Consider the following 15,222-nt stretch of genomic DNA (forward strand, 5'->3'; position numbering starts at 1 on the left):
TGCAAAGAGTTAAAGGTTGCCAAAGAGGACCTGCTGCCCTAACGCGCCGTTCAAAGGTATCCCGCCTTATTGGCTTATCATATTATTGGTTACATGGGGGCTTCAGCTGACAAAGCGGAGTACTACCTGTTAAACCGGCTATCATGCCACAACAAAGCTTGGGAGCTTCACACCCAAGGGGCCAAAGAGAGTTTGTTGCCATGCACAGCTCAAACATAGGCACCCAATGAGCACAACTCATCACGTTACTTGGGGGCTCCTTGTGTCAAATACACAGGAGTTTGAATGGACCCTTGTAACTGGGTATCGACCCACGGCTTGGAAGCCTGGTACATTTACCTAAAACCCCGGGTTAACCTGCCTTCATCAAGTAACACACTCCTATCCAGGTCATCCTGGCACGGCCCTCCGAACGTTTGACAGTTACTCTCCTTGAGACCCTGCACTTGTCAAAGTTAAAACGGTGATTGGCTAGTTGGAGGTCTATCTTAAAAGGCTTTGTTAAATGGTTCAACTCAGTGGCCTGGCAGCCCACAAAAAGCCTCGAATTTGGGCCTGGCAGCCCCCCAAAAGCCTCGACTACACGGTTTCATTTGAGATTTGGCTGAGTTTTATGTTAAACCGATTTTCTTGGCTTAATCAGTCATCTTCTTAGCCCGGTATTCTTTTAAACCGGCTTGGTTTGCAACTACACGTTGATGGACCTTAATTTTAAACCGGAGTTTCTTAACCCGGCTTGGCGTTGACTCCCTGTCAACAGCCTGGATCATCTGGCGTGAATCATCACCCAGTATGACTTAATCAGTCATCACATTAACCCGGTGTTCATTAACCCGGCTTGACTTTCAGCTACAAGTTGTCAGTACATAATCAATGATGAACCGGCATCTTTCAATCCGGCCTGGCATTGACTATAAGTCGCCAGGATGATCATCCGGTGTTTATTTACAACCCGGCACGGTTTTATTATAAACCGGCAAAATATGAGAGGAGTTATCAGTACTCCAAATTTGGGTTATCACCCTTACTACAAAAAGTTGGTAAACCAATGATGTGATTCAATGTCACAGGTATGCTATATTTCGTATTTGATTATTCTTAAGTGCAGCCTTGGTTATAAACCTGGGTTATATATTGGGTATTATGACCCGTCCGGCGGTAAACCGCCAGGACACTGTAAACTTGTATATAGAAACAGGTTGAGTAAAGAATGATTGTAAATCGTTGGTAATTATTAAACCGGCTTGGCTTTAAGACGATAAGTCGCCAGTATATGATGAGAAATTGTCCGGTGTTTATTAAACCGGCCTGGCTTTGGATTATAAGTTGCCATCATATATTTGGATTGCGCCATTGGAATTATGCGCTTATAAATCATTGGGTATATTATTAAAATAGCCAACATGGCTGGATTTCTATTATGATTATTAATAACTAGTATTATGATTAAGGTTTTCAAAGTCGCTTTAGCGCAATGGCTATCATATTATCAATGGATATGATTTTTATTCTACAATTGAAGGAATAGTCCCGAGTTGCTGCAGGCTTACAACCCGGCACTTGGGGGCTACATTATTTAAGTTGAGATTACATCAAATATGCAAGTCTCATGTCGCTGCAAGCAAGCAACTTGACACTTGGGGGCTAATGCAAAGTCATTCTTTGTTCATCTTATTGAAGACCCGACTCATCACATTATAATGAGCCGGCCCTTGGGGGCTACACATTGCTCCTGTCAAACAATTCAAGGTACAAAGCTATTTATTCATTATATTGAAGGGTCCACTACTCAGTTGGTAAAGCACAAGGCTCTTAACCTTGTGGACGTAAATTCAAGCCCTATGATGGGGGTTACATCATATTATGTTATTTCCATTGAAGTATATATCAAAGTCCCAGCTCAATATTATCTTACTGAGCCGGCCCTTGGGGGCTACACCATTGCTGTTCAAAGATTGCATGATTATATTTACAAAGTCCATGCTCGTTATTACATAATAACCCGGCCCTCGAGGGCTACACTGGTTGAAGTTTTTATGAGCATCAGGAAATTACAAGTCCCAGGTTGCTGCAAGCATGACAACCCGGTACTTGGGGGCTACATATGTGGAATACTCAATTCTGACTAGTGGTTGAGATGAACAACCTGGATTTCTTCAAGATTGTGATATTTATATTGAAGCAAGTCTTAAGCTGTTGCTATGCTACCTTCTTAAGACTTGGGGGGCTACAATAGATAGGCATATAAGAGGTATATTTTCAAGCTGGATGTTAACTACAAGTATGACCCGGTGCTATCAATATTTATAAACCGATGATCTTGGCAATGATAAACCGGCAAGTTCTACGTCATTAAACCGGCTGAAGATCAGATGAGTATTTCAAGGACCAATATTGTTTTTAAGCATTGGGAGCTGAATCAAAGGAGTTATTCTTCACAATATATTTTCTATGAGAAACCAATGTCAGCAAAGTTGATTATGAAGCTGGCCTATTAAACCGGATTTTCTAGAAGAAGGAAGTGACAAGGACTTAAGGATGATCAAGTGCCGGTTTATAATAATATTTAAACCGGAGCACGAACCGCCAAATTTGTTCTTGTGTTTATGTTGCAGATTAGTTTAACATGGATAAATCCAAATTAAACTGGGGGCTAATGTCGGGGATATACCCCGTGGCGTAACCCGGCCGGAAGTATAACCCGGCCGGACTGGACGACTCACTGGTAACCCGCCCGGAGATTGGCGATTCATGGGTAACCCGCCCGATCTTGGCCGTTCATTAGTAACCCGGCGGGCGGGTCAAATGGATGACGAGGCCCAAGGCCCAGAAGGCCGGTTCAGGTTTAATGGTGGGCCGGTTTATGAGGAAAGCGTAAGGACTATTCTCCTACAAAGGAAGCAAGACTAGGACTCTACTTGTAATAGAATAATCCTAGTCCAACTAGGACTAGCCATGTAAACCGCCCCTTCAACATATATAAGGAGGGGCAGGGCTCCCCAAAGAGGGAGAAGAAACAAGAAGCAAGAAACAATCTCTAGGGCTAGACACAACTAGAGGAGAGCCGGTTTACGGCGACTCCCTCATGATGATAATGAGATCTAGCCTCAAATAGCATGTAGGGTTGTTACCGGATGATGTTTCCCGGGGCCCGAAGCTGTCTAAACCCTTGTCTTGTGGATTGCGTCTCTCATCCCGATCAACCCCTCTCAAGCTACCACATAGATGCGTTGGCCTCGTGACTAAATCCTCACACTAGGACATCTGACGTGTTAATTCCACGACAGACACTGCTTTATCTCCATCTCATCTGAAGCATATCACCTACGCTGACAAAGGCAAAAGCAAGGTATTGGGACTAGGTAGGGTTGCGATCTCAAAGGATAGACACATGCACAAATTCATGCTTGTCGAGTCCTTAGGATTCAACCTCATGTTTGTCTCAATGCTTTGTGATCTTGATATGGTTGTCGTCTTTGGCAAATATTGTTGCATTGTGCGAATGGAATCTGACAATTCCAAAGTCTTCAAAGGCTTGAGGAGAGGAGACTTGTATATTGTTGATTTCTCTGCAGGACCACAACCTACCACATGTCTACTTGCAAAAGCTTCAGAAGGCTGGTTATGGCATCGACGACTTGGTCATGCTGGGATGAGGAACTTGCATAAACTCGCGAAGAAGAAGCATGTCATTGGCATCGAGGGTGTAAAATTCCTCAAAGATCATCTTTGTGGGGCTTGTGAGGCTGGAAAGATCACCAGAGCAAGCATCCCTCGAAGACTATCATGACTAATTCTCGTCCCTTTGAATTACTTCACATGGATCTCTTTGACCCTACTCATTATGCCACATTCACTAATTCTACATCATTATATGGCTTTGTCATTGTTGATGATTATTCTCGTTATACCTGGGTGCATATCATCACTTACAAAAATGAAGTGCAGGAAGTCTTCAAACGATTGTCCTCAAGAGCATCTACGAACTTCGGTGTGAAGATCAAGCATATCAGGAGTGATAATGGAACCGAGTTCAAGAACACTAGTCTCAATGAATATCTTGATATACTTGGTATTACTCACGAGTTATCTGCTCCCTATACTCCTCAGCAGAATGGTGTCGTGGAGCGCAGGAACAGAAATCTTGTTGAGATGGCTTGCACTATGGTTGATGAATACAAGACTCCACAATGTTTTTGGCCAGATGCTATTGATACTGCATGCCACATCATCAACAAGGTATATCTTCACGAATTCTTCAAAAATACCTCATATGAACTCCTCACTGACAAGAAACTCAATGTAAGTTATTTCAAAGTCTTCGGTGCTAAATGCTGGATTAGAGATCCTCACCACCACTCTAAATTTGCACCAAAAGCACATGTGGGTTTTATGCTTGGATACGGAAAGGACTCGCACACCTACAGAGTCTTCAACACCTATCATCACAAGGTTGTTGAAACTGTAGATGTGATGTTTGATGAAACTAATGGCTCGCAAAGAGAGCACCTACCTCTTGTGCTAGATGAAACGTCACCTGAGGTATCCATCAAGTTCAAGGCTACTGAGGATGTCATTCCTACCGAAGAATCTGCTGAAGAAGTCATTCCGGACCATGAAGAAAATCATGTTGGTGCTACTGAAGAAAATGGCCCTGAAGAAATTGCTAGGTCAAATCAAAGTCGTCAACCTGCTCATCCTCGCGTTGCAAATGAAGTGCCGATTGAGAGAATCATCAACGACATCAACGCACCAGGTCCTCTCACGCACTCAAAAGCTTCACATTTGTCTAACTTTTGTGGGCATTTTGCGTTTGTCTCTATCATAGAGCCCACCAAATTTGATGAAGCATTCATGGAATCTGAGTGGATTCAAGCTTTACAAGATGAATTGCATCAATTCGAGCTCAACAATGCGTGGGAGCTTTTCAAGCGACCAGACCCACGCAAGCACAACATCATCGGCACCAAATGGATCTACCGCAACAAACAAGATGAAAATGGCCTTGTGGTGAGGAATAAGGCTCGTCTTGATTTCAAGGCTACACAATGGTTGAAGGAATTGATTTCGATGAAACTTTTGCACTTGTTTCTAAACTTGAGGCTATTTGCATATTGCTTGCTTATGCTAACCATCATAATATCATCTTACATCAAATGGATGTGAAAAGTGCATTCCTCAATGGTAACTTGAGGAAGAAGTATATGTTGCTCAACCACCAGGTTTTGAGGATCCAAAATTTCCAAATCACGTCTACAGACTCAACAAGGCCCTCTATGGCCTCAAGAAAGCACCACGGGCGTGGTATGATACATTGAAGGAATTCCTCGTGAAGAAAGGCTTCAAACCCGGTTCACTTGACCCAACTCTTTCCACCAAAGCATATGATGATGAATTATTCGTGTGCCAAATATACATTGATGATATTATCTTTGGCTATACTAACGAACATTACAGTGACGAATTTGCCTATATGATGAGTGAGGAATACCGAATGTTCATGATGGGAGAGTTGAAATTCTTCTTAGGTCTTCAAATTCGTCAACAACACAATGGCATATTCATATCCCAGGAGAAATACCTCAAGGATGTGTTGAGGAAATTCGGCATGCAAGATTGCAAAGGCGTCAAAATCCCTATGCCCACAAATGGCCATCTATGTACCGATGAAAATGGTAAAGACTTCGATCAAAAGGTATACCACTCCATGTTTGGATCTTTATTGTATCATGTGCATCTAGGCCAGATATTATGCTTAGTGTTTGCATGTGTGCCCGATTTCAAGCTACACCAAAGGAATCGCACCATAAGGTTGTGAAGCATATTCTTCGATATCTAGCTCACACTCAAACACTTGGATTATGGTATCCCAAGGGCTCTTCTTTTGATCTCACTGGATATTCTGACTCTGACTATGCTGGTGATCGGGTGGACCGCAAGTCAACATCAGGCACATGTCATTTCCTCGGACATCGCACTCTGGCCTGTCTATCCATGTAAGTGCAGCTAGTGCCCCTTAGTGATTTTGGTGTATTGAAGACTTATATGTTAAGGGACTAATATGTTTGTGAGTGTACACAGGCTCTATAAGTCGATGAGGATTTTGATATTTACGATGAAAGTCGACTCCTAAAAATGTATGACTTCAGCTGAAAACTTTGGTTCTCCTGAAGATTTTGAAAGTGAAGAAATTGGTGTGACCTTGAAGACTTGGATATTCATGCGAGGATTGTGAAGCGTGAAGACTTTTGTTTTCGTAGTTTCATTTTCTCTTTCTTGAGTCATAGGAAACACCATAGTGTTAAAGGGGGTCGAGGTAATACTAAGGAAACTGATTTCCATGTGATGCTCATCTCCAAATCCTACACCTACTCAATCCTTTCGAGTGAAGCCATTGGAAATCTCATATGAGTTCAGTCAATTTCTTCAATGATAGAGACGAAGATCTTCTGGTCTCTGAGGAATTTTTCCTGACTAAGCAGTTAGGAATTCGCCAGTGTGGATTGCTTACATAGTGAGGAACATGATACCCCCGAGGAATTCGAACCTCAAATATCCGACCGTTGTTGTGCTATGCCCCAGCTGTCCCAAAATATCAATCCACCTAAGGTTCATATCATTGAAGGGCATTTATGTCTTATCATGTCGGGCTTCTCTCTAGGCTATAAATAGCCGCCCCCTACAACCACTAGTTGGTTGGCTACTCCACGAGAAACTGACACTTATCGTTGAGAGCATCCCATCCTCCGAGGACTTTGAGAGAAAATCATCAAGTGAGGAAAACCCAAACCCAAACACCTACAAACCCAAAGTGATTGAGCATCATTGAAGAGATTGTTCCTGTGTGGAACCGACGCTTGTTACCTTTGAGGACTGTGTATCCTCCAGACGGTTAGGCATCATAGTCTGAGCATCCAAGAGGAATTGTGGATCGCCCAGTGACCAAGTCTGGGAAGGTTTGGAAGTCACCTGAAGACTTGCCACGAGTGTTGGGCGAGGTCTGTGTGACTTTTGCTCAAGGACAATATAGTGAGAACTGTGTGTCCTCGAGTTTAAATACTTAGCCGCTCCAACCAGACGTACAACTATCACAACAGTTGGAACTGGTCTACCAAATCATTGTCTTCACCAAGCCAACTGGTTCTATTTCCTCAACCCTTTCATTTCCTCATTCATGTGTTGATGGACCTGATCATTACTGTTTGAAGACTTTGACTGAAGACTTTCTCTATTTCCTCAATCCAATTGCTTCAGTCACATAGTCTTCAACCTGCTTATCCTGTTATCACGCTATCTCTACTATGTGCTTGTTTTCATTTTATCATGATGACTATGTTGTTGCTCTGTTCTATTTATACCTGAGTACTTATCCCGCTGCTAGTGTGTCATTGTTTAGGAATTTCTTCACCTAGAAATTCCTCAGTGACGAATTTGTAAGAATTGCCTATTCACCCCCCTCTAGTCGATATAACGCACTTTCAATCCATCCTTTTTATTTTATGTTTACCACAAGACCAGCCCAGTAGTTTTTTTCTTTCTAAAAATGGCTAGCCTAGTTTTTTGTTCTTTTGTAGAATAACCAATCGATGCCTACTTGCTTTTGTCAGCCCTGCTAGGCTGCAAATCTTTCAAGACGAGCAGAGTTTCATTCAGCTTGCCCAGAAAATTGGCTATTAGTAATGAGAAAAGGGTTGTACATTTTTAAAACACATTAAACCAACAATTAGTTTCCAATTTTTTTTCATTTTGAGATTTTAAATTCCATTGATTTTCATGGGTGGACAATTATTTGGATTTTATATTGATATAAATTTATTTTTCAAATTAGTTTGAATGTGACTCAAAATTTCGGGATTAAAAATAGTTCGGACTGCACCGAAATATGCAAAATTTCGTAGATTTTTTTAACCGTGGCCACAATATGGCTTGTAATGCTAACAAAAAGAATATGGGCTCCAAAAAACCCTTAAGAATTAGCAAATGGGTTGTAAATTATTAGAAATAATGGCAGATGGGTTGTATGCTATTTTCCACATATTTGAGTCTGACTTGTGCGCCTACTATAGGTTGACATGCACGCTTTCCTAAAGAAAAGGTTGATGCATATGCTTTCCTAAAAAGGGTTGACGCACACGCAAGGCTGTGTCAACTTAGTCAACACACGAGAGGAGTGACAGTTGCATGTCCATCCAACGGCCGTCGGGCTTCTTCAATCTCTGCTCTTCCTGCTCCAGTCGCTCAAACCAGCGTCAGCGGGACTGCCTGCTCCCTCCTTCTATGGTCGGTTTGCTGCCATGCAGGCCTCACCGGCCCACCCTACTCCCACCGCTGGCCAGGCCATCCATCTACCAACCCGCACCTCCTGTTATTTTCCGACGATGGCAGCCTTACCCCGCAACTGACCAGTCAACGGTCGTACTCCCCTTAGCATGGTCATCAACTATTGTGGCTTTGTCGGCTCTGGGTAATTCCCTTCCCGGGCCTCATCATCGTCCATCTTGTTGGTGCTCTCAGCGCGGCGTGGTCAACATGGTCAACAAGCAACAACCATTGGAAGAGGGATGTAAGTGGAGAGGCTGACAATAGGGACCCACACAAGCAAGTGCCTCCTTATTACGTGAAAAAATGATTGCTCCTGCTGACAGCTAGGACCCACCGGCTGTATCTTCACATGGAAGGAAGTGCCTCCTTGTTATGTGAAAAAAACTATTCCTCCCGATGACAGCTGCAACAAATTTGGTGGCACTTGTGGGCCTACTAAGCTGAAGCGTACGTAGGGCTTTGTTAAATTGATCAACAAATGATTCTAGCAGTTGGACCGTTGGATGTTACTACAAGAGCCGTGCTGCTTCTTCAACCTCTGATCTTGCTCCTGTCTCCCGTGGGCGGCAGTGCTGCTGCGCATACAAACTAGTCAAGTTTCCCACTCCTCTCCATCTGCAACTCCAATGCCACGTCTTCCCCATCTCTCGGTCGTTCCAGTCTGGGGCCTCGCCATCGTCCATCGGCCTTGGTGCGCTCGGCATAGTGTGGTCAACATGGTCAACAAACGAGAGTCATCGGAAGATGATTGTACGTGTAGAGGCTAACAATGGGGATGCACCATGCCCATGGACGCATGCATGCAACTGCATCCTTCTTACCATGAAAAATAATCTTTTCTCCCCCTGACACCTGGGACCCACCAGCTACATCTTCGCACGCAAGGAAGTGTGTCCTTATTACGGGCAAAAATAAATGATTCTTCCCCCTAACAACTGGGACCTAAAGGAAATATGCCCTAGAGGCAATAATAAAGTTGTTATTTTATATTTCCTTATTCATGATAAAGGTTTATTATTCATGCCAGAATTGTATTGATAGGACACTTAAATACATGTGTGAATACATAAACAAATACCATGTCCCTAGTAAGCCTCTACTAGACTAGCTCGTTAATCAAAGATGGTTAAGGTTTCCTAACCATTGACATGTGTTGTCATTTGATAACGGGATCACATCATTAGGAGAATGATGTGATGGACAAGACCCATCCGTTAGCTTAGCATATTGATCGTTCAGTTTATTGCTATTGCTTTCTTAATGACAAATACATATTCCTTCGACTATGAGATTATGCAACTCCCGGATACTGGAGGAATACATTGTGTGCTATCAAACATCACAACATAACTGGGCAATCATAAAGATGCTCTACAGGTATCTGAAGGTGTTTGTTCAGTTGGCATAGATCGAGATTAGGATTTGTCACTCCGAGTATCGGAGAGGTATCTCTGGGCCTTCTCGGTAATACACATCATAAGAAGCCTTGCAAGCGAAGTGACTAAGGAGTTAGTTACAAGATGATTTATTACAGAATGAGTAAAGAGACTTACTGGTAATGAGACTGAACTAGGTATGAAGATACCGACGATCGAATCTCGGACAAGTAATGTACCGATGGACAAAGCGAATTATGTATGTTGTCACAAGGTTCGACCGATAAAGATCTTCGTATAATATGTAGGAGCCAATATGGGCATCCAGGTTCCGCTATTGGTTATTGACCAGAGAGGTGTCTCGGTCATGTCTACATAGTTCTTGAACCCGTAGGGTCCACACGCTTAATGTTCGTTGACAATATAATGTTATATGAGTTATATGATTTGGTGACCAAATGTTGTTCGGAGTCCTAGATGATATCATGGACATGACGAGGAGTCTCGAAATGGTCGAGAGGTAAAGATTGATATATAGGATGATGGTATTCGGACACCGGAAGAGTTTCGGAGTGCACCGGGTAATCATCCGGTCACCGAAAGGGGTTCCGGACACCCCCAGTAAGTGTATGGGCCTAATGGACCAAATGAGGGGACAAACCACCCCACAAGGGTGCTGGCGTGCCCCTCTCCTTGGCTGGCCAGCCCTAGGGGAAGGAAAAGGCAGGGGTGGCCCCTCCTGCCTTTCCCTCCTCAGGAGAGAAAGGAAGGGGGGGGCACCTCCTCCTTCCTTCCTCCCACACTTATATAAGGAAGGGGCGCCACTTGGGAAGGGACCCCAAGTAGGATTCAGCCTACTTGAGGGCGCCTCCGGGCAGCTCCCTCCTCCCCCCACCTATATATATATGTGGGAGGGGGGGCTAGGAGAGCACAACATTGTCTTAGCCATATGTAGCGCCTCCCTCCACTGTTTACACCCTCGGTCATATTTTTGTAATGCTTAGGTGAAGCCCTGCGGAGATAGCATCACCATCACTGTCACCATGCCGTTGTGTTGCCGGAACTCATCCACTACCTCCCCCTCTTGCCGGATCAAGAAGGCGGAGGATGTCACCGAGGTGAACATGTGCTGAACGCGGAGGTGTCGTACGTTTGGTACTCGGTCCGTTGGAGCGTGAAGAAGTTCGACGAGATCAACCGCATTAACAAACGCTTCCGCTTATGGTCTACAAGGGTATGTAGACACACTCTCCCCTATCGTTGATATGCATCTCCATGGATAGATCTTGCGTGTGCGTAGATTTTTTTTGTTTTCCATGCAACCTTTCCCAACAGTAGCATCCGAGCCAGGTCTATGCATAGACGATATGCATGAGTAGAACACAAAGAGTTGTGGGCAGTGATAGTCATACTGCTTACCACCAATGACTTATTTTGATTCAACGGTATTGTGGGATGAAGCAGCCCGGACCAACCTTACATGTCCACGCACATGAGACCGGTTCCACCGACAGACATGCAACTAGTTTTGCATAAAGGTGGCTGGCGGGTGTCTGTTTCTCCTACTTTAGTTGAATCAAATTTGACTACGGCCAGTCCTTGAAGAAGGTTAAAAAACAACCTTGATGAATCACTGTTGTTGTTTTTGCGTAGGTAAGAACGGTTCTTGCTAGAAGCCCATAGCAGCCACGTAAAACTTGCAACAACAAAGTAGAGGACATCTAACTTGTTTTTGCAGGGCATGTTGTAATGTGATATGGTGAAGACATGATGTGATATATGTTGATGTATGAGATGATCATGTTTTCTAATATCAACAACTGGCAGGAGCCTTAGGTTTGTCTCTTTATTGTAGGAAATGCAAGCGCCATGTAATTGCTTTACTTTATCGCTATGCGTTAGCAATAGTTGTAGAAGCAATAGTTGGCGAGACGACCCTGGCGCTACGATTGAGATAAAGGTGTCGAGCCAGTGATGATGGATATCGTGAAGATGCTTTGGAGATGGAGATCAAAAGCAGAAGATGATCATGGCCATATCTTGTCACATATTTTCATTGCATGTGATGTTTATCCTTATGCATCTTATTTTGCTTAGAACATCGGTAGCATTATAAGATGATCCCTTCACTAAATTTCAAGACAAAAGTGTTCTCCCCGAGTATGCACCGTTGCCAAAGTTCGTCGTTTTGAAGCACCTCGTGATGATCGGGTGTGATAGACTCTACGTTCACATACAACGAGTGTAAGACAGTTTTGCACATGTAGAATACTTGGGTTAAACTTGGCGAGCCTAGCATGTAGAGACATGGTCTTAGAACACTGGAGACCGAAAAGCCGAACGTGAGTCATATAGTAGATATGATCAACATAGAGATGTTCACCATTGATGACTACCCCATCTCACGTGATGATCGGACATGGGTAAGTTGATTTGGATCATGTATCACTTAGATAACTTGAGGTATGTTTATTTAAGTGGGAGTTCTTAAGTAATTTGATTAATTGAACTTAATTTATCATGAACTTAGTCTTATAGTTTTGCATATCTATGTTGTAGATCAAAGGCCCGAGCTACTGTTCCCCTGAAATTTGTTGTGTTCCTAGAGAAAGCTGAGTTGAAAGATGATGGTAGAAACTATGCAGACTGGGTTCGTAACTTGAGGATTATCCTCATTGCTGCACAGAAGAATTATGTCCTTAATACACCGCTAGGTGACAGACCCACTGCAGGGGCTGAAGAAGATGTTATGAACGTCTGGCAGGCTCGATCTGATGACTACTCAATAGTTCAGTGTGCCATGCTTTACAGCTTAGAACCGGGACTTCAAAGACGTTTTGAACGTCATGGAGCATATGATATGTTCCAAGAGTTGACGTTAATATTTCACGCAAATGCCCAGGTTAAGAGACATGAAGTCTCCAATAAGTTATATAGCTGCAAGATGGAAGAGAACAGTTCTGTCAGTGAACACATACTCAAAATGTCTGGGTATCATAACCACTTGACTCAGCTGGGAGTTGATCTTCCAGTTGATAGTGTTATTGACAGAGTTCTTCAGTCACTGCCACCAAGCTACAAAGGCTTCGTGATGAACTATAATATGCAAGGGATGAATAAAATGATTCCTGAGCTCTTCGCGATGCTTAAGGCCGTGGAGGTAGAAATCAAGACGGAGCATCAAGTGTAGATGGTTAACAAGACCACTAGTTTCAAGAAAAAGGGCAAGGGAAAGAAAGGGAACTTCAAGAAGAATGGTGTCACGCCCAATATGCGACACTATCCAAAAGGAACTCGAAGGTCCCACCAAGGATAGACCCGCATATTGAAACGCTTTTGCAAGGTGGATATCATTACATCAACATTACATAATAGATGGGGATACATACAAGAGGCATACAATGCCACACGAATACAACATCATCAATACATAAGAGCATCATCCAACTACGGATGAAACACAAACAGAAACTCAAACGACATCCACCCTGCTAGCCCAGGCTGCCGACCTGGAACCTATCCCCTGATCGAAGAAGGAGCAGAAGAAGAACTCAAGACAAGCAAGCATCGCTCTCGCGTCATGATCATCGCACAACCTGTACCTGCAAACGTTATTGTAGTAATCTGTGAGCCACGAGGACTCAGCAATCCCATTACCATGGGTATCAAGACTAGCAAAGCTTAAAGGGAAAGGAAGGGGTAAAGTGGTGAGGCTGCAGCAGCGACTAAGCATATATGGTGGCTAACATACGCAAATAAGAGCGAGAAGAGAGCAAGCGGAACGGTCGTGAAGCTAGCAATGATCAAGAAGTGATCCTGAACTCCTACTTACGTCAAACATAACCCAGAAACCGTGTTCACTTCCCGGACTCCGCCGAGAAGAGACCATCATGGCTACACACGCGGTTGATGCGTTTTAATTCGGATCTGGTGTCAAGTTATCTACAACCGGACATTAAAAAATTCCCATCTGCCTATAACCATAGGCACGACTTTCGAAAGATTATACCCTGCAGGGGTGTCCCAACTTAGCCCATGACAAGCTCTCGCGATCAACGAAGGATATAACTTCTCCCAGGAAGACCCGATCAGACTCGGAATCCCGATTTACAAGACATTTCGACAATGGTAAAACAAGACCAGAAAGACCTCCCGATGTGCCGACAAATCCCGATAGGAGCTGCACATATCTCATTCTCAGGGCCCACCGGATGAGCCAGACGTCGGGTTGGCATAGACCCTGATTGCCCAGGGGGCGGCGGACATCGCTCGGTTTGGATCAACACTTAGACAAGCATTGGCCCGGGGGGGGGGGGCTAAAATAAAGATGACCCTCGGGTTGGCCGACCCAAGGGAAAGGTATAGGTGGTGGTGAGGCAACTGGTAAAACCAAGGTTGGGCCTTGCTGGAGGAGTTTTATTCAAAGCGAACTGTCCAGGGGGTCCCACCAATCACCCGACCGCGTAAGGAACGCAAAATCCGGGAACATAACACCGGTATGACGGAAACTAGGGCGGCAAGAGTGGAACAAAACACCAGGCAAAAGGCCGAGCCTTCCACCCTTTACCAAGTATATAGATGCATTAATAATAATATAAGAGATATTGTGATATCCCAACAAAATCATGTCCACCATGGAGCAATCTTCAACTTCACCTGCAACTAGCAACGCTATAAGAGGGCTGAGCAAAAGCAGTAACATAGCCAAACAAAGGTTTGCATAGGAAAGGTGTCAAAGGTTAGAGGTTCATGGCAATTTGGGAAGGCTCGATAAACAGGTAATAGGTAGCGCAGCAAAGCGATAGAACGAAGAAACTAGCATAGCAATGATAGTAGTGAGATCTAGGGTAGCGGTCATCTTGCCTGAAATCCCGCAAGGAAGAAGAACGAGTCCATGAAGAAGACGAACGGATGAAGCCGAACCAAGCGTAGACGAATGAATCCTCACGATCGCAACGAAACAGGAACTATCGAGAAGAAGCACACAACACAGTAAACACACCACACATGAACAAGACATGATGCACAAACAAGCATGATGCATGATAAGGCTACATGAAGCTACTCATGGCAAGAGATGACGAAAAAGAAGAGCAACACATCAAGGCAAGTTTAAATGAGGTCGGGAACAACATATAACAATTCCGGTAAGTCCTCATATGCATATTTCGAAGTTGGTCCAGATCTGAATAAACCTTATGTTCAATTTGTTAAACAGCAAGTTAAGATGCACCAAGATGATCTACACGAGATTCTAGTCAAGTTACATATAAAGTTCATTTAGTTCGGGGCTACGGCCTAGAAGATATGAGCAAAACAAGATAAGCATGGCATTGATGCGAAATGCACTCAAACATCAAGCAAACACCTCAAAACAAGGATGCAACATGATAATATGAAACTACATGCAAAATCAAGCAAGTTTCATATATAGCCCCCTCAAAACGGAGCAACGGTTCAACACACACACATGAAACAAGTTTAAAGGACAAGCTGTCCAAAACAGCAACTAGGCATATTGCAA

Source organism: Triticum aestivum, chromosome 7B (genome assembly GCF_018294505.1).
Source record: "Triticum aestivum cultivar Chinese Spring chromosome 7B, IWGSC CS RefSeq v2.1, whole genome shotgun sequence".
Classification (NCBI taxonomy): Eukaryota; Viridiplantae; Streptophyta; class Magnoliopsida; order Poales; family Poaceae; genus Triticum; species Triticum aestivum.